The sequence below is a fragment of the Peromyscus leucopus genome, chromosome 23, assembly GCF_004664715.2.
Source record: "Peromyscus leucopus breed LL Stock chromosome 23, UCI_PerLeu_2.1, whole genome shotgun sequence".
Classification (NCBI taxonomy): domain Eukaryota; kingdom Metazoa; phylum Chordata; class Mammalia; order Rodentia; family Cricetidae; genus Peromyscus; species Peromyscus leucopus.
In genome coordinates this window covers 4,275,560-4,296,205 of record NC_051082.1, presented here as the reverse complement: position 1 = coordinate 4,296,205, position 20,646 = coordinate 4,275,560, and the positions used below count along the sequence as shown (strand labels likewise).

The window sequence follows — 20,646 nt, the reverse complement described above, 5'->3', positions numbered from 1 at the left end:
AGTTGTAAATGGAACATGAGCTCAAGAAAACGTTCTGAGGGAGCTCAGTGTAGATGGTTGTATCTCGTTGTTTAGGGTGCACATGACCCTGGTTCATCCCCGTTGTCAGGGCAAGAGTGTTGGAGGTGTCCACACAGACACACAGGATTCAAATTGATCCCAAATCTGGTAACACGTCACAGCATAGGATTTAAACTGTTTAACAAGGGGCACAGTGACAGGCCCTGACTGAGTGGCTCCGTGTGCACCTCAGCCTGTCCCCACTGCTCCTCTCCTGACTGTCTCATTGAGCCCTGGCCCAGGCGGGCATGAGGTGGAGCTTCTGTGCTCCTGTTCCCCTTAGCAGTAGGAGGAAGGGGTTTGGTGAGTCCCGAGCTCTAGAGGTAAGGTTGAGTGTGCTTACCACCCTATGAAGATGCAGATGTTGAGGACAGCTGTTTCCCTGCTGTGACTATCGGCAGGGGACTTTGTCCCCCCTGCATGTCTGCTTCTGAGCCATGTGTACTAGGGCACATCTCACTGTGGATCATGGGCTCTGAAGGTCGACACAGTGAAGTCAACCTTTTGTTGACCAAGAGTACTACTGCTCCACATCAGGTGGATGTTTCCCCCTGGGGAAGCTTCCGGTTCTCCTGGAGTTCCCTTTCGGATGTTCACGACCAGCTTATTTTGTTTTACGTCCGTGTTTGACTTCTATGGCTGGGTTGATTGTTACACAACTGCACCAGCTCTCGAAAGAATTAGGGAGACGGTGCTCAGGGAACAGAGCACCACTCATTTCCAATGAATCGTCCAGTCGGCAAATGTGAGTCTTACCGTTTGTTAACTGGACATTTCTCCTTTGATACCTTTGTTTCTGTTGACTGATAGCCATGCCATTGTAACTTAGCCTGACTATGGAGGGGGGGTTTGAACTCAGTGTTGTGTGTCACCCACATATCTGTTTAGTATGTTCCTTTATTTTTCTCTTTCTTTCTTTCTTTCTTTCTTTCTTTCTTTCTTTCTTTCTTTCTTTCTTTCTTTCTTTCTTTCTTTCTTTCTTTCTCTCTCTCTCTCTCTCTCTCTCTCTCTCTCTCCTCTCTCTCTCTCTCCTCTCTCTTTGTTTTGTTTTTTTGAGACAGGGTTTCTCTGTGTAGCTTTGCGCCTTTCCTGGAACTCACTATGTGGCCCAGGCTGGCCTTGAACTCACAGAGATCTGCTTAATCCCTGAGTGCTGGGATTAAAGGCGGGCGCCACCACCGCCCGGGGTTCCTTTATTTTTCAAGGCTCTACTTTTAATTACATATAGATATAGGCAGATTTTTCTGTCCTCCCTGCCAGCTCCCAAATAACCACATGGAGACTTCTTATTAATTATGAAAGCTTGGCCGGAAGCTTAGGCTTGTTCTTAGCTAGCTCTTATAACTTAACCCGTATTTTTATTAATCTACATTCTACCACATGGCTTTTACCTCTATCCCATTTTGTGTGTCCAACTGGTTCTCCAACTGTCTGACTTTCCCCCTTCTTCTTCCCAGCATTCTCTCTGTCCCGAAAATCCTGCCTAGCTATTGGCCATTTAGCTTTTTATTAAACTAATCATAGTGACATATCTTCACACAGTGTAAAGGAATTTTCCACATCATATAGGTTGTTTTGTGTATCTCTGTATGCATGTGTCTGTGGGTCTGTAAGCATTTGTATGCTCATGACACATGTATATGCAGAAGCTAGAGGCATTGGACAGATAGTTGTGAGCCACCTGGTAGGCAGAGACTAGAACTCAGGTCATCTGGAAGAGCAGCAAATTCTTGTAACCACTAGGCCATCTCTCCAGCTTTGTATTCCGTTATTAGTACCGAGGGACACTCAGGGAGTTGGCTTTTTATTACTAGGGCTCAGGACGGCCATCTGAGAGGACAGCCACAGCCTGTCAGCCAGGTCAGGGACTCATGGTCTGTTTGGAGTTAAGGCATTTTTCTTTTTATAAACTGAGCGACAAATTCAAGACATTCTTTTCTTCAAAGAAATGGAACAAGCCAATTAAGAAGCCCAAAATAAACTCTGAATGGCTAATCTTCCGCTGAGTTCAGACAGTTCCTTCAGCTTCCACATCCACAGAAGGTTCTGTGAGTCCATCTTTGCTTTTGCAAATCACGGGAGACTTTGAACCTCACAGCACTGACCGGAGATCTGTTCGGTGTGGTTCTTATCTACATTAAGTGGCTTGCATTAGTCACTGGCCTGTTGTTCTGTCATCATCCTCACGGGGATGCGAATCGAGTGAGCCCTTTGAACATTGTTAGCTTCGGCTGGGAGATAGCTTAGTGGATAGTGTTAGCATGAGAACCTGAGTTCGGGTCTCCAGCATCATGTGATAAGCTAGGCTCAGTGATGCATGTCTGTAACCCTGTCACTAGAGGGCCAGAGGAGGAGGAGCCCAGGGGCTGGCAGTCTATCCAAAATGGTGAGCTCCAGATTCACTGAGAGACATTGTCTCCAAAAATAAGGTAGAAAACAATATAAGACACCTCCCATGTGCACACACTCAGGGGAGTGCAGCCATACATGTGTGCGTGCACACACGCACATGTATCCCTCAGGCATTTCTTCCACAGCTGGAACACTGCCTGTAAGGCTCTGCCCTGACGGTCGTTTGGAGGAGGAGCTGACAGTGATGTAAACTTGGTGACGACATTGGAAGGTAGACCAGGGCTTGATGTTCCTGCCCTCTCTCATCGGAGGCTCCCGGTACTCGGTGCTTTCCATTAACATTGACAGCAGAGCAGCATTAAGTGCACCGTAAAGTCTCTGTGTCACAATGGCTCTGAGGAAAGAGTGAGGCTGGGAATGGAAAAGCTGTGAAATGGTCCTGGCTGGGTCCCCTTGTGGTGGGACACGGATCTGTCATTGTGTCCTTCCGTTTCTTTCTGTAACTTTATAAAAGTGACGTTCTCGGCCCTGGTAATTCTGTCTGCTCTCGGTGCGTCTCCTCTCCTGTGGCCGTCAGCTCTGAGGCAGGTTCTGAGTGGGTTCAGTATTCAGAATCCATAAAGCAGATGGTGGTGTTGCGTGGCTTCCCCTTCCTGGTCTGACATAGAACTGCAAGGAGCAGATGCCAGCGCCCTGCCCAGCAAGAGAGGGTGGTGGTCAGTCCCGGGGCCCTCAAGAGGCGCCCCTGTGGCCCTGTGCTGTGGGAGCAAGGCCTGGCCATGAGATGGGATGTCAGCTGGCACTGGTGTTTCTGTTCTTGGCTAGGGAGCTGCCTGGCTCCTGGGCGTCAGTAGCTGTAGAAAACAGGACTGTCCTCCATGTTGGCAGGAGGTGCCGACCCTGTAATTTATGTCTAAGTGTCTGGGTCAGGATGTGGACTTGACACTGTTGCTGATACTTGACTGTCACTCTCCATTGTTGTCTGTTACAGGCGATGGGTGGTCGGGTGGTTCTAAACTCAGCGCCTGCCCAGTGCCAGCATTTCTGCCCTTCAAAGAAAACTTGCATCTAGTTTTTGTAGTGGTCACCCCCTCCCTGGTGGGGGGAGGATAGAACCTCAGGCCTGACTCATGCTAGTTAAGACCACTGTCACCAAGCTGCACCCTGACCCCCCCCCCCCCCCAAGCATTGAGGTCTGTTTTCTAACCTGTACCAGAAAGTATCAGATTGTGGCTACCGGCCCTGTGTGGTGGTACACACCTTTAATCTCGGCACTTGGGAGGCAGCCTAGTAGTGAGTTCCAGGCCAGCCGCTGTCTCGGCACCCCCTCCTGCCCGAAGAGAGCAAGGACTTGAGCTCTTGGTGAACACCGACTTACTGGACCTGCTACAGCCTGAGGTTACTCTAAAAGAAACGAGAGCTTGATATGGCTTTGATTTTATTTTTAAAAAATTACTTCTTTTTATGTGTGTGCGTGTTTTGCCTGCAGCATGTTTGTACAATGCCTGCAGAGGCCAGAAGAGGTTGTTGGATCCCCTGGAACTGGAGTGAGCCTCCGTGTGCATGCTGGTAATTGAACATGAGAGTCTCACATTTAAAAGCTAGTATCTGCCCACAATAAATCATTATTGTAATCTCAGAGTTTTGTGATTAGATCCTCAGAGAATATAAATGAGTTAGACGGTCTCTGTCTTCCAGGACTTAGGATCCAAAATGTTAATATTAATAGGGACAAATATACCGAAATGTGTGTGTGTGTGTGTGTGTGTGTGTGTGTGTGTGTGTGTGTGAGAGAGAGAGAGAGCGTGTGTAAGCTCACGCATAAGAGCCAGCACACACATGAACAGTCAACACGTTGGATCATGTTTAAGTATGTGATTTATGAGTTTTTTATGGGGATGATTTTATTAGAGAAAGTAATTGTTAGAAGTCCCTGCTGAGGAATAAGAGCGTTCCCAGCTAAGGTGTGGTGGCTTGGATTAGCCCCTGAGAACACCGGCTCTGCTGTAATGTTGCTCAAGCCGTGGCATGCCACTCTGCCATGACTTCTGCGGGTGTGGCTTGGTGTATCTCCCTGTTCTTCAGTCCTTCAGTGGATGAGTAAGACATGGCAGTCGTACTGAACACAAACAGGCTTTGTAGTCTTGACCAGCCTGAGGAATAGTTTTTCCCTTGTCACAGTGTCTAAGCTGCTTCATCTCTAGCACACAGGTTTTCAGTCCCCTGAGCAGTCTGCCAGGCTGGCAGGAACAATCTTTCTTCTGTGGAGTAGCCATCCTCGTGACAGACAGCTGAAGCAGGCTTCCCCTCCCTGCTGTGAATCATGGAGACTCAAGCAGTCACGGCAAGCAGCACCTCCTGTTAGGCACACACACGAACTTCAGACCTCAGAGAGCCTGCCAGTCCTGCCGTAACAATGAGGGCGCCCTCAGAGCCGTGTGCGCTTGCTCTCTGGATACTCCCCAGGATGGAGGAGACACACGGCAGGCTCCTGTCTCCCTGGAGCCTCTCCTTCCCTTGACTGTTCTGTTGTAAAGGACCTCTGTGTCTTGGAGTGGCTGCCGATTTCCTGGGTGCAGTGACTGTCTAGAGAGGTATGGGCCACGATGGGATAGGTGTGGCTGGGGCTCTGTTAACCTTTGGGCCACTGTCTCTGTGTCCCTTCAGCATTGCTGGGCAGTACCTTTTATTTATTTAAAATATATGTATCTATAGAGATATAGAGGGTGTGTGTGATTCATGGTGATTGTTCTTATGGAGGTCAGAGGACAACTTGTGGGAGTCAGTTCTCTCCTTGTACCATGTAGGTCTTGGGCATTAGTCTCCAGTTGTCAGACTTGGCCATAGAGCCGTATCTGCTGAGCAGTCTCTCTTACTGGCCCTGCACAGTACTTTGAACCCACAGTTAGATCTCCCATTACCTTGGGAACATGTAGGACTGACTGTAGGGATTTTGCTTTGTGGCTATGAACTCCAGTCTTAACTCATTTTGTAGTCTGTCTCAACTATCGATTTGTGAAAAAAATTCAGCAAATGCTCCCAGGATGTACAGAAAACGGTAACTGATCGTTTTTCTTGGTTCTCGCAGGAATGGCGCAGAGCACCTGCTAGATGCCTGAGAGAACCTAATTCCCTTCTCACAGTGGCTGCGTTATGACCTTAAGACCCAAGTCTCAGATAGGACCAGGCTTGGCCAGGGCCTACTCTAGAGTTTCTGTTGTGTTTTGGAGAAGAAAACTTGATTGATTCCAGTCAGTATTCTGAGTGTCTAATAATTGGTCTCTTCTTACTGGTCAGTACTCAGGTCAAAATTACCTATGACTTGCTGAGCAGAGAAAATTCCACTTAGTTGGATTCTCTTAGTTGCTCACCACACTGCGGTACCACAGGCTGCAGCATCACACTGTGTTGTGATTACTTTCTTGCCCACTATAGACAGGCTGTCATTTGATCAGATTCTCTTGACTGGCTTGGGTAGAGGGTACAAACCAAATGACTGTTTGCACAGGCCTCTCAAAGTCTCTCCAGACTGCGTTGTGGGATCATTCTCCAAGATGGCGTCTGGTGACTCTCACTCCTGGTATTTATTTGTGCCATTGTGTGGGTCTCTGGATGTGGTGGAAATGTTGGAGCGTGGCTTCTGAGAGTAGGTCATAAAGCTTAATAGCTTCTTTGGAGCCGCCGTATTATAAGGACACTCAAGCAGCTCTGAGGAGAGGCCCATGGACCCTGCAGAAGCCACATCAGTAGGTCCTGTGGTGTTGTAGCTCATTAGCTTATTCAGGACAGACCTTGACCTATGAGACCCTGACACAGAATACCACATAACCAGTTTTGAATTCCTGATATCAGAAACTTTGAGGTGATAAGTATTCATTTTTAGGCAATTGAGATTTGGAATAACTTGATAGGCAGGCAGTAGCCATAATCCAGATATTGTCAGACTATATAGTCTTTGACATATAATGGTTGTTTATACTCCATATGTGAGTAATAAGAGTTGTACTGACTAGTTTTATGTCAATTTGACACAAGCTAGTTATCTGAAAGGAGAGAACCTCAGTTGAGAAGATGCCTCCATAAGATCCAGCTGTAGACTCAGGAGGCAGAGCCAGGCAGATCTCTGTGAGTTCGAGGCCAGCCTGGTCTATAGAGCTAGTTCCAGGAAAGGTGCAAAGCTACACAGAGAAACCCTGTCTCAAAAACACCAAAAAACAAAGAAAACAAAAAAAGATCCAGCTGTAGGGCATTTTCTCAGTTAGTGATTCTCAATTACTGTTCACCCCATTGTGGGTAGAGCCATCCATGGGCTGGAGGTCCCGGGTTCTGTAAGAAAGCAGGCTGAGCAAGCCATGGGGAGCAAGCCAGTAAGCAGCACCCCTCCATGGCCTCTGCATCAGCTCCTGCCCCCGGGTTCCTGCCCTGCTTGAGTTCCTGTCCTGACTTCCTCCATGAACAGCAGTGGAAGTGTGAGCCAGATTAACCCTTTCCTCCCGGTTACTCTAAGTCATGGTGCTTTGTCACAGCAATAGGAACCCCAGCATGATGGGCTGTCGTCAGCTACCACGCCTGCTCTGGAAGTTCTGAGCATTCTTACCTTAGAAGAACTATAGATAGAGACTATAAATGCATAAACGTGTGTGTACGTGTGTGCGTGTGTGCGTGTGTTAATATACACAGTTTTTTGTTTGAGATAGGATCTTACAGTAGTGTAGCCCAGGCCCTTGAAACTTGTACTGGGTTATTACATCTATTTATTTATTTATTTTTAAATAAATCAAAACTGATCTTGTTGTTCACTCTATAGATTGGTAGGAAGCAAGTCTGCTTCCCTTGTAGGAGTGGTTTTTGTTGTTGTTTTGTTTTTTGTTTTTTTTTTTTTGACAGGGTTTCTCTGTGTAGTTTTGGTGCCTGTCCTGGAACTCACTCTGTAGAGCAGGCTGGCCTCGAACTCATAGAGATCCACCTGGCTCTGCTTCCCAAGTACTGGGATTAAAAGCATGTGCCACCACCCCCTGGCCTGCAGTGTACTTAATGTGCACACAAAGAACAGAACAGAAAGAACAAGATGTCTGATGTCAGAGGTCAGGTCCCAGCAGAGGGTCATGACAGTGACAAGTCAGAACACATCTTGACTGAACTACACACAGACAAATATCAAAACAAAAAAGAAGATCAAGAAAAACAAACAAACAAACAAACAAACAAGTAATGGGAAAATGGCCCTGTGCTAACCAGCTGTGTGCTGCTGTGCTGTGGCTTTGGGTTGCAGTCTGCTGGCCTCTGCTGTGTCAGATCCCGGCACCACAGAGTTTAGTGTTCCCAAGACTGAGACCCTCCTGCCCAGGACGATGGTGTAAAATTCATTCAGAGCTGGGCCTGCTGGCACACTCCTTTAATCCCAGCTCTTGGGAGGTAGAGGCAGGCGGTCTCTGTAAGTTGGAGGCCAGCCTGGTCTAGAGTGAGTTCCAGGACAGATGGGGCCGTGTAGAGAGACTCTCAAAAAGGGGGAAAATCATTATTCATATCCAGAAAATGTTTTTCTCCCCCAAGGCTTAGGTCACAGACTCTAGGCATTCAAAACACAGCTACCTCACTCTTAAGTAGACTAGTTTGTGCCCAAGAATTCTGCCGGTTCTTTATTCTGCTTCTCTTGAGGAGAAACTGAGACCCCAGCCCTGGGCAGTGCTGAGCATCACCTGTCCTCATGGATGCCAGCTGCCAAGCACCAGGGATGATCAGACAGCCCCTGCCGGCCTGCTCTGGAGAACCCGTTTGTAGAGTGCAGTACAGAAGGAGGTGGTCCAGAGCATCCTGAGGTCCCGTGGTGGCACGTGACACAGTGGATGCACACAGCTAACTCATTTATGCGCTGCACTTTGCAGTCAGAGACCCCCTTCACGATCCTGCCATACTCCTGATTTAATACTCATCACACCCGCCCTATCAGCTTGACATTTGAGACTCCAAAGACTGAGGCAGGAGGGTCTGAGTCTGAGACCAGTCTGAATTCTATGGTGAGACCCTATTTAAAAACAAAAACAGTGCACAACCCAAAGAATATATGCCAGGTTAGAGCAAAGGCTCACAGTGAGTCTTGCAATGTGAGCCACAGCTAGTCTATCCACAGGCTCTCAGCCGGCATGTGCAACGAAAATACCATTAAACAGGGTGGTGCCTCCTAACTCCAGCATTCCTGTGGCCCTCAGAGAGGGCAGCAGGTCTGTCGACAGAGGCTGCAGATGCAGACATTATCAAGGACTCTTCCCTCCACACACGGGCTGAGCTGTGAGGTTACCCTTCTGTTCTTGCCTTACTCTGCAGTGACCCATCAGCCCCAAACACTTTAACCAGGGCCCTTGTCTCCTTGCCCCACCTCTGGGACAGGGACCCTGTCTGTCACGCCTCAACAGCACGTGTCAGGGCACCACAAGCACATGGTGAGGGTCAAGAAAGCGCTTCCGGGAGGCGGCGTTCTCTTGGGGCAGCGTGGGAGAAGGGCTCCGAAAGCCTGAGGATCAGAAGGCTTGGGAACTGGCTGCTGGCGGGGCTCCCCTCTGCTCCTTGCCGCAGTTGGGGTTGCTGAGTGCTCCCTACATCATCTATCTGCCTTCTGCTAGAGGCTGTCTTTGCATGTCACTGTGCCCCTGCACTTTCCAACACTCTCCCTGTAAACAATCAGGAAATGTGTCACAAGTTGTTGAGAACACTTCCCACCCATGACCTGCTGAACACAGGTGCATCAGGTGGGCTCCTCTGTCCCAGAAGGCTGCATCAGAGTCTCAACATGAAGTCTGCCCTTGGGCCCTGTGTGCAGGAAGGCCACATCCTAGGTGACTAGCCCGTCTCAACCTAGGTATCTCCACAAGGTGGAAAGCAAATACCAGAAAGGCATGTTGATTTATCTTTTTCGGAAATCACCAGCCTCATTTAAAGCTGACCCTGTCGGGCTGTTCACCTGTGTGGGTCATGGCTTTTCCATAACCACACTGAGCAGGTCCCGCTGGTCTTTTCAGTGACATGCCCCACTCTTGTCCATCCAGGTACTGGTCCTAAGTCTCCTGCAGGGGTTCTCTGAAGGTAGAGGAATGTGACCATTCAGCTCTGTAGATTTGTGAGTAGTGACCTGCACCTCAGGGAACAGTTGAGGTCTGGTCTGTGCAGAACAAGCTCCCAATGGAACTCAGTGTTGAAGAAAAAAAGTTTGGTTCCTTTCTTTCATCCTCTTCCTGTCCTTTTCCCATGGCTGCAAAACCAGCTGCAACTCATCGTCTCCATGAGCCTATATCTGTTCCAACAGCCTGGTCAGGGGTGCAGCCGCCCCGTGTCTGTGGCCAGGTGTGCAGCCGCCCCGTGTCTGTGGTCAGGGGTGCAGCCGCCCTGTGTCTGTGGTCAGGGGTGCAGCCGCCCCGTGTCTGTGGCTAGGTGTGCGGCCACCCCGTGTCTGTGGTCAGGGGTGCAGCCACCCCGTGTCTGAATGTACTTCTTCATACTCATGGTTCTGACCTTGGACCACAGCTCAGGATGTGCCCACCAGCCAGTCATCTACACTTTAGCATGATGTCTGCCAGCTTATCGTATATGTCACCATCAAAATACAGCACTGGGGCTCCCTTCCATCCAGTGAGCTTCAGAAATTCATGCAGACTGTTCTGTTTGTACATCTGGCCTCTCTATAACTTAAGGTTCAGCAGGGTCATTTCAGGCAGAAGATGTCCCTGAACTGCTTTGGTGCTCCCGAACTCTTCCCATAGAGGTCATTCATTTACTTCAGAGGGTATGTGGCATCTCTTAGGGTGCCAGACACTTCTTTATCAGGCACAACACTGAGGCCTCTGTGGACACTGCCCAGTGTCAATCTTGACACTGTCCAGGAATCACAAAACTTGGGTCAGACTCATACTTTCTGGTTTCCACAAGACAGTGGTGATGGATCTGAGCAACGTTGAAGATGAATGTGTGCAGGCCCTTCGAGAACAGCACCAGGGTGTAATTTTATCCAAAGCCATGGTTCTTGGTGTCCAACAGGCTTATCTCATCGTCTGAGAAAATGTCATCTGGATTGAACACGTTGCTCGTAGTGGGAGGAACTGATTGATTGGCACTTCTCTTTGTCTGCTGGTAGGTGCCCAGAGTAGGCTTCCCACCGCACACAAGCTCAGAGCACGGGCGGCGTGGGGAGGGCTGCCACCTCCACAGCCCGGCTGCCGCTCCCGAGGCCGTGTCCACTGCCGTGCGGGCTTTGTCAGCCCCCACCTGCGGGCAGGAGGGCTTTGTCCAGGGAGTTGTTTCAAGTTCCTACGACAACTGCCCTGGGTCTGCCCGAGAGCTGGAAGATGAGGAAGACAGGACGGTTGTTTGCAAAGCCTATCACTGTACAGTCTGAGAATGGGCAAGTGTTCTGCCTCAGGAAGGCAATGGTGGCCACATCTCTCTTCAGACCGAAACTGTAGGTTGGCTTTCTTGGCATGGGGGAAATGGCATGCTAGAGGAAATGGATCTGGTCATTTGTGTGTCATATAACCCAACGTTGTAAGTCAGAAGGAGTTGAAAACGGCTTTACGGTAGAAAATCACACACTGGTTGGCTTTTTTCCCTTCATTTCTAGTATGAATTGTTCAGAATTGTCATTTTCCTTGAGAGCATGTGAAGAACCAGAGCAAACGCTCGGGTCCTGTAACAGCTGCAGCAGCCAGGTGTCTCCCCGTAACCACCTCAAGAGGAGGCAGGGACTCCATAGTCCCATCCAGCCGTGTTGGGAGGGTGTCCTCCATGACAGGGTGTCCTCCATGAGCTGTCCAGCTTTGCACTTTGTTGGGCTGCTGTCTTTCCCCTGCCCTGCAGAACTCAAGTCTGGGATGGAGTGTCCCAGGCTGCAGGCTTTTCGTTATTTCGAACGTCCGTGTCTGGGTCTTCCTTTTTGTTGTTATTTTTTCCTATTGTGTGTGAAGCACTGGGGAGTCTTAGGGGCTTGTTGTCTGGTTGACTCTGCACTATCCCTCCCTGGATGGAAAGCTTAACAAGACAGTAGCTTGGTGCCATCGGCCCATGAGAGCGTCAGGGGTTGGGTCTTGGTCTGTGCCATGCCTTGTGGTGGTGATGAGATCCCAGCAGCTCTGTCCTGAGGGCTTCCTGAAGTGCTAGGCGCTGAGCTAATAAGTTCCTCTTTCACAGGCGGACTCAAAAGGAGCGCAGACTCCCATGATGCCTTTCTGTATGACCCACTGTGCCAGCACCTGCCAGATTTGCATTGGCTGCATTGCTGTGTCAGCTGAACATGCTGACAGGCGATTTTCATTTCTACAAAGAGTGATGCTGATTGTCCACTGTGTAGAGGTGGCTGTTGGCACTTCATAGCTTTTGGTGTTAATGGTAGAGGATTTTATGACATGCCATTTCTTGGTGTATTGTGACCTTCCTGTCCATTGCCTCCTGAAATAGTCTGTCTGATTCCCCCAGCACCTACTCTGAAGTGTGTGGCCTTGAAAGGCTGGGGGATGGGCTAGGGATGGGGGGGCACCAGGTGCAGAACAATGACTTCTAAATTGTGTCCTGAGCTGCCAGCCACATGAGTGCTGCGTGGCCTCATTACCACATGAAGTGCCACAGAAGGGCCCTTTCATTTCCTCCCAGTTCCTGTGTTTTCCAGGCTCACTGGAGGGAGCAAGGAGGAGGGGAGCTCTGTTTCCCCCCAGTTAACAATGAGGCACAAAGTCCCGGCAGAAGGAACCTCACAGTGTGCCCTGGGGCTATTTTTGATGACTGCAAGTGGCTGTGACTCACTAGAGTATGCCCAGCAGATGATGGTTTCCACCCTCCCCCACTCCTCCCGAGATGAGCAGGCAGCCTGTCCTTTGTGCATCCCCTTGCCTCATCTGCTGCTGCTGCTGCTGCTGCTGCAGTTCACTGATATGTCCCCAGCAGCCGGCCTGCAGGCCTGACAAGCTCTGACAGTGCTTTTTACCATATATGGCCATCAGTGCTCTGTGGCTGACAGCTGGCCAGGATAATTTCCTCCCTTTGCTTTGATTGGCTGCACAGCTGCTTGGAGAATGGTGGGATCTGGAAGTGTGTGGTGAGAAGCTACCTAGTCCAGTGCAGGGAATATTTAACTCTTTCCTGGGTTTCTGGAGGTCCTAAGTCCATGCTGAGAACACCGGCCACTGCTCCCAGCTGATGTCCTCAGTGTGGGAAATGAGTTGATTCCATGCTGGACCAGGCCAAGAGAGGGTTGCTCTAAAAGTCCACCCAGTGTGGAATGAACACATTTTTGCAATGTCATCTACACATGCAGCAAACTGCTCTTGCTAAGTTGAAGGTCCATGCTGCTTGGGTGTAGTAGAGTTCAGGAAATACTGAACTGGGAGGCAAGGGATGGGACATGTTTGCTGGTGGTGAGTGGGTTTCATCTAGCTGAGCTCTGAGTCCTGTGTAAGGGACACAGGCCACTGAGTTGGGTCTGCATCCTGCTCCTCTAGCTTGTTCCCAAGACACACACTGTCCTGTTGTGCTCATTCACTCCCTGCCCACCAAAGCAGCATTATTCGGTTTTTAAACCCACTTCAGAGTCCTGGTGATGCATCTCCATTTGCTCACTAGGGCGGATTAGACAGCCACTCACTCTTCTTAACGATGGAATGTTCCCTCTATATTGCACTTAGAGCCGTACTTGTGCTTTTAGTTTTAAGCTGAAAAGCTGGTTTTGACTATATTCTACCCTGTCATGGGTTCTTGAGTTTTGTTCTCAGCTCAGAAGTGTCATGTGGAATCATAATGATCAGAAATACTGAGTTTTCACTTTGTAAATTCTTTCTCAAGTCATTTAAGAAATAATGGGTTGGCCCTTACGGTTAGGGTTGGCCTACGTCTTTAATCTTAGCACTCAGAGACAGAGACAAAGGTAGGCAGATCTCTGAGTTTGAGGCCAGCCTGGTCTAAATAGTGAGTTCCAGCCAAACAAGGTTACATATTGATACCCTGTCTCAATAAACTAAACCCCTATCCCCCCCCAAAAGGAAATCAGTTTTTCAGGTTGCTATTTTGTATTTTTTGAAAGCAGGGGATGCTGATCGTTAGGGAAACATAGGAAAGAACTCCTGGGGGTGGGAGCTGATGGGGCTCCAGCAAGTTGGCAGTGTGGGGCTTTTATTGTTCTGTTGCTACAGGGATTGAACTGAGGACTATCTGTATTGGTCCAGTACTCTACCACTGAACTACATCCCAGTGTGGCGTATTTGAATAAGAACATGTTAACTTTTTCACTTTTTCCCCCACCTTTTGATGAAATAGTCATAGTTTTATAGTAAGTTCTCAATGGGCTTTATTTTAGGTCTGGTTCATATTAAATCCAGTACTTGGGCCAGCAGGATGGCTCAGTGGGCAAAGGTGATTGATTGCTGATTGATTGCTGCACCAGCCTGGTGATCTAAGTTTAATCCTGGAATAATGTGTAAAGTAGAAAGAGCCAGGCTGCTCCGCAGACTTGCCCTCTGACCTCCACATGTGTGGTGTAGCACACACACACACAAACACACACACACACACACACACACACACACAGTAATACATTTAGAATTTATGTTGAAGGATGGGTGTGGTGGTGCACACCTTTAATCCCAGCACTTGGACGGTAGAGGCAGGCGGGTCTCTGAGTTCCAGGCCAGCCTGGACTATATAGAAGAGACCCTGCCTCACAGAAATAGAAAGGAAAAGAAAGTTGGTGAGCCCAGCTCTTGAGGGTACCTGTGATGCAAAGATTGCCAGTGTGCCATAGACAGTTCTCAGGGCCACACCTCCCCTGGCCGCCTCAGCTGCTGGTTTACCTTACCTCACAGAGTAAGTAACTCAGTCTGATGTTTTACTCCAGAACACACCCACACCCGAAGGCTGGTGTTTCTGTTCCCTTAAAGCAAAACTTCTCCATGTGTTTCATCAGAACGTCGCACATGGTGTGCATCTCCACGGCTACATCCACCCCGTCATCCCAGGTCACCATGGCTCCTCCCTGTGGAGCAACTGAGGCTCCCCGATCCCAGCAGAACAAGTACTCACATAACCAATTCTCTCGTAGACAAGGGGGCTGGAGAAAGACGCAGCCTCATTAGACGCCCTTTCCTGACTCCTTTGAACCCTGCTCATGTGAATGGAGCCCTTATGCTTGGCTGAAGCTTTGCTCCGCTTCCGAGCCTGTCTGTGCTTCCATTCTCCCTGCCGGCCGGCGTCCACCAGTTCTCAGTCTGTCGCCCCAGAGCCAGAAACGAACTGTTCTGAAACATGGGCACATGAGATGGTTTGTCCTGTTTTTCCCTTGAAAAGCAAGCATTTGGAAAAACTGAGCTGCGCTTCCCTCTTCCTAGAGTTACAGGATCTGAGGCCTTCGGCTTACCTTCTCTAGTCCGGAGTGGAGGCTCTGGACCCTCACATTTGCCTGGCCGTACCCAGTGTGGGGCAGAGGCATAGCTGGGAAATTGGAAAGGACGGAAATGAGGCAGCTGCCCAGCTTGATAATCGACAGACAGAAAGCAGAGGTTGGGGTTATGTGGGCAATTTCAGGATAGAAGCTAGGAAGAAATGGGCGACTGTCTCTAGCATCTCCAGGGGGTGTCATTGGCATGGTTACTGACTTTGCAAAGGTATGTGCTCCTCAGGGAAAGGTGACACTCTGGGGGCCGTGACTGCTCGCTGGGCCCTTCTAGCACTGGTTTCATTGTGGTAATTGACTGACTGTGGGACACACAGTGTGAGGATCTGCTCCATTCTGCATGGCCTTGTAGAAGCCACACAGGGCACGGTTAGCCTTGGAGTTTGAGAGTCCGTGAGGGTGAAAACACTCCAGGTCCATCTCTCCACAGAGTGGCATCCTGTGTAATAGAGCCTGTGGAAAATTCGCTGTGTGTTGTGTACATTTATAGTTTGATCACACAGTGTGGGCTCAGCACACGTAGCACAAACTGCCTGAGATGGAGTGTGAGACAGATGCACCACATGCTTAGACCTAGACGAAAGCCGTGTGGTTTTCCTCAGAATTGATGGGAATATCATTGTAACAAGAGATTTACTTGCTCTGTAGACCAGGCTGGCCTTGAACTCAGAGATCCACCTGCCTCTGCTTCCCAAGTGCTGGGATTAAAGGTGTGCACCACCACTGCCCGGCAAAACATCCTTTTTGAAAGGGCTATTAGAGTTTTATGTTTACTGATGCTTCCATTTTCCCCCATTTCTTCTACCCTCCCCTCGCCTGTGGCAAGACACACTGCCTAATTGACTGGGTTTTGTTGAGAGATACGAGCTCTCTCCAGAGGCTTATACTGGCTTGGAAGTTTCAGGTCTTCCCCAAACCCAAAGCACGGGACAGTGCCGGCGCTGGCTTTCTGCTAGGCTGGGGGTTGCTGGCTGGGATGTGCTCAAAGCTGTCACTCTCGGCTCGGGCCAGCCACGTGGAAACTGTGCCCTTACACCTCTGCCTTGTGCCAGCTCTCTGCATGCCTCAGAGGCTGAATTTCCCCTTGGGTTCATGTTGCTTGGCTCGGAACAGGCCACTGGATCTGTCAGGTACTAAGGAGAGTGTGCCAGGGTCCTGACCTATTTCACCACTGTCCCGGGAGTTTATGAGGCAGGGCTGCGGCAGGGCCTCCAGGAACCTGGGTGCTTACTCCGGGTAATCTCAACCACTTGGGGTTGTGGGTGGGGAGGCACAATGAAGCCAGTCCGTGACATGTGACCAGACAACTAAGTAGGAATTGAGTAAATTAAAACCTTATTGAAGGCTCAGAACACAAATGGCTGCAGTTTCTGTACGAGAAAAGGAGTGATGCAGGGTGGTGTGGTGTGCATGCCTGGGCTGCAGTGAGCTCCAAGCCGGCAAGCTCAACCTTGAGACACTATCTCAAAGAAACAAGCAAATAAAACACACAACATTAGTGATATTTGATATTCGGGTCAATGAAATGGCCAGGGGAAAACATTCATTGTGCAAGCCTGGCTACCTGAGGTAAGTCCCTGGAACCCACAGTGCTGTTCTCTGACCTCCGGCATGCGCACCCACTCATAATAAATAATAAATACAATTGTAGAAAGAAAAATAGGGATGCTCAGCGACATTAGTAAAATGAAGTCATTCTGTATAGAACATTGGAAAATTGGAGAGAGGTCTTTAAAATGTCACTTTTTAGTCAGAAAAAGACATTGAAAAACTGGCATTAAATTTGTAAGCTTTCCAGTTTTGCTGTTAGTTACATGTAATGCTGAGGGGCAGGCAAGCTGTGGCATCCTGGGGTATGTAACAGACCCACCGAGTAGACACGGTTGTTCACTGGATGACGAATGGTGTGCACTGAGCCCTCCCTTGGTGTCTTTCCCAGGGATGTCTGCTCACCCTTACGCGTTAGTCCGTTGTTAGAATACCCAGAGTGCTCCACTCTACAGTATTTTGTTTGTTTGGGGGCAACAAATGTACCAAGTGCACATGTGGAGGTCTGGAGGCGGGTCCCTGAACCTAAGTCCCTGTTCACCTTTTAAAGGGTTCCCATGAGGAGGAGAGAGGTATAAGAAACTTTTAGATAGAAAGATAGCGGAGAGGAGACAGAAACACAGGATAGCTTCGGGAGGACCTGGATCAAAATCCACCGGCCCCTTCTCTCATCAAAAGGACTTTTTATAACAATGCCAAGGGGCGGGGGCAAAAGACCTCCCCCTTGCTAGATCAAAGTACCGCACAGCCAAATGCAGACCTTCCAAACACCTGGTAACCATGCCTCTGGTCAGCTCATCCCCTGTGCAGCCCTGCTGGGTAAAGCAAGCTCAGATCTCACTAGGACACCACTGTGGAGGCAGTTGGTAGATAGCTTGCTGGAGGGAGTCAGCTCCATTTGGGTTCTGGGGGTTGAACTCAGGTCCTCAGGCTTGGCATCAAGTACCTTTGCCCATTGGACCATCTTGCTGGGCCCCACCGTCACAATCTTAATACATGGTGTACATTCTTTGGTAAAAAGTGTGGCTTGCTTCAGCTTTAATTTGATTTTGTTACGGGTGGGAAGGTATTTGGAGGTTATAAACCATGAGAACAAGCTAGCTGCCATTCTGTAAGCATTCAGTGCGTCAGATTGTCGGCGTGCACCCAGAATGCCATTCCCTGGTTCTAGTCATGCCTGTGCTGGTCTCACTGTGTGTAGTCAGTTTCCTCTGTGTGGTGCTACAGTGTGACGCTCCTTCATTGTTAGAAGGATTGGTGGTGACATCACAGCCAGAGGAAGCAGCTGCTCACCAAGTATCCATTTTTATTAACTCCCATGTTTCTGGAGGCAGCCGCCGGGGATTGCAGGGCTACTGTTGCACCCTTTGCACAGCCCATGTCCTGGTGGGAATTTTCGTTCCCTAGCCAAGCCTAGTATGGATGGCCAGTGACGTTTTAGATAACTGCCTCTTGGGTACTGTGCCTCCATTTATTTAGAGAGTGAGAATAACTAATGGACCATCAATGGTCCTGTTCACACCACGAAAGCATTCGCTGTCACCATTACCTGTTGGTGTTTGTCTTAGTTGGTGTTTCTGTTGGCTAGTCAGAACTCACTCTGTAGACCAGGCTGGCCTTGAACTCACAGAGATCCACTCACCTCTGCCTCCCGAGTGCTGGGATTAAGGTGTGCACCACCGTGTTCTTCTTATCGTTGTTACTGGTTTCAGTAGACAGGAAGTTGCCCTTTTAGCAGTAGGCAGGTTCCCGGGAAAAAATAACATGATGTTCTGACACTGTGGGCTTGTTGTGACTCAGAGGGAATGGCGGGAATGCTCTTGTCCTCCGAGATCTCACTTAGGTGAAGAATACACATGGTACCTACCTGCAGACTTGTAGCTGGTACTTTCAGCTGGCGTAGTTAGACAGGCTTCTTGTGTGTAGTTAAGTGAGTTAACCAGGGCTAGTGCTCCAGGTTCAGCTCCGACTCCTCACTCTCGTCAGTGGCCCTCCTTCTCCCAGACCAAACACCGCCCGTTGTTCTGGAGAGTCCAGGTCAGCACTGTGCTCGCTGTCACGGTGCCAGGTGAGGCTTGGGGTCCAGAAGCCCTGGGAGAAGACAATTCAGCAGAAAAACTTTTGCTAAGGAAAAAAATATTAATGGTTGGTGACCAGTGAAATGGCTTGGTGGCTGGAGGCTTCTGCCACCAAGCCCGACATCCTGAGTTTCTGTCCTTGAGACCCACATGCTGGAAGGAGAGACCTGACTCCCAAAAGTTGTCCTGTGACCTCCACACCTGTGTGCTGCCATGACTCACTTTGTGTGTGCATGCACAAATAAATAATGGGATTTAAAATCTTAATGTAAAATTCATAGCAGTATATTGAGATGCTTGAGGTTTTTTATTTTTTATAGGAAGCATCCAATAAAATGGGATATGCGCTCACCCACGAGGTTGAGCAGCTGTTAGAATTTTGCCATATTGGTTTCATCTCTCTTGAAAGGAAAGTCCAACAGCTGTGGCTGGAAAGCCACCCTTGTCCTTTCCTTCACCGGGGAGGATCATCTCAAATCTGCTCACTCGTCTCTATTCTAAGTTGTTTTCTTTTTAGTCCATGAGCAACCTCGGCAGTGTTAACATCACAGATCGACTGGATGTGAGCACACATGCTTCTGTTTTTGCATGTATGTTTGTGGGCATGAAACGTTCACGCAAGTGTTGGTTCCCACGGTTGAGGACAGTGAGATGGTCTTACCTCTGCCGCTGTTGGCAACGCTGTCGCAGGGAATCTTCCTCATATAAAAACATAGGAACGTTTCCCTCACCAAGACCGCTTAGACAGTGACACTTCTGGGGAGTGGCATCACTGTGGCTGTCACTGTTACCGAAGGAAGTGTGACGAGACGTCCCTCCTGTCAGCTCTTCTCTTTAGACCTTTTCCTTTATGCTATTTGTAATAGACGCCAAGGGGCGCCTCATCCTTTTTAATTGATTGTGTGTGTGTTGGTGTGCATGTGCAGGTGGCCATGGAGGCCAGAAGAGTGTGTGGGATTCTCTGTAGCTGGGGTAACAGGTGGTTGCGAGCTGTCCCACATGGGCTCTGGGAACCGAGCACAAGTCTTGTGGAAGAGCCGCAAGGGTGCTTAGCCACTGTGCAGTCCTCAGCCCTTGTCATTTTAACTGGCAGTTCTCTAGTTACCAGAGAGACCACTGTCTTCTCACACACCTGTGGTCCCAGGTCTCCCCACGTGAACCCTTCGCTCACACCGTCCGCTGTTCTGTCTGCCTGCGCAGACTCACTGACGGTGCTGCTGTGTCTCTTCTGCTTTCAGACTTGTCTTTTTCCTTGGTGTGTGTGTGTGGGGGGGGTGGTTTGGCTTTGAGACAGGGTCTCTTTGTAGCTCAGGCTAGTCTCAAACTCACATGCCTCTTGCTCATTTCCCCCAGTGCTGGAATTACAGGCACGCACCACCTTATTTTAGAACAACTCACACTGGTTCGTTTATCTGTCCATCTGCCCTTCCTTCCTTCAGTCCATCCTTCCTTCCTTAAAATGTTATGTATTTATTTTTATGTGTATGAGGATTTTGCCTGCATACATGCCTGCCTGGTACCCTCAGAGGCCAGAAGACGGTACTAGATCCTCCGGATCTGGAGTCACAGATGGTTGTGGGCTGCCATGTCAGTGGTGGGAACCAGACCCAGGTCCTCTGGAGGAGCCAGCTGGTGTAAGTGGGGGTTTGAACCTCATGTTTCCTGCTGTCCTCTGTCTGTACTGCCCTCTCCTCATGTCCTGAGGCCATCTCAGTGGCGTTCCCCCGCTCTGTTCTTTGGAAAGCTGTTTCAGGCAATCTTTTGACGGGATCTTACTGTGTAGTCCCTGCTGGCCTGGAACTCCCTTTCTAGTGGCATTTCAAGTTGTCTTGTTGTTTTAATCGAGTAAGTTTTGACCAGTTACATCCTTTGTGTGTAAGCTTGTTTCACGTGGCGCTGTCAGATGGTTTCTCTGCTGTTGCTCCTGGGTTCCCACCCTGTGCACGGCCAGCTTGTTGTCAGCCCTCTTCCTCCTGACGGTCTGGTGTTTGCTGTGCCTTCTTTGATTTCCTGACCTGTCTGACTTTGCTTTCTTGTTTCTGTTGTTACTGTTGCATAATGTTTCATCTCTGCCCTGTTTTGGTCTGTACTCTGCTAGCCGTCCTCACTGCCTTTTTGCACAGTTAATTCATACCAAACTTACCATATTGACCACTTTTTTTGGTCTTTTTTTTTTTTTAAACTCTT

At 49.2% G+C, this 20,646-nt stretch overlaps 1 protein-coding gene across 1 annotated transcript in view; it reads left to right on the top strand.

Annotated features, from left to right (window-relative positions):
- Nucleotides 1-20,646, top strand: part of Coro1c (coronin 1C) — a 73,892-nt gene that overhangs the window by 26,274 nt on the left and 26,972 nt on the right. The window lies entirely within an intron of this gene.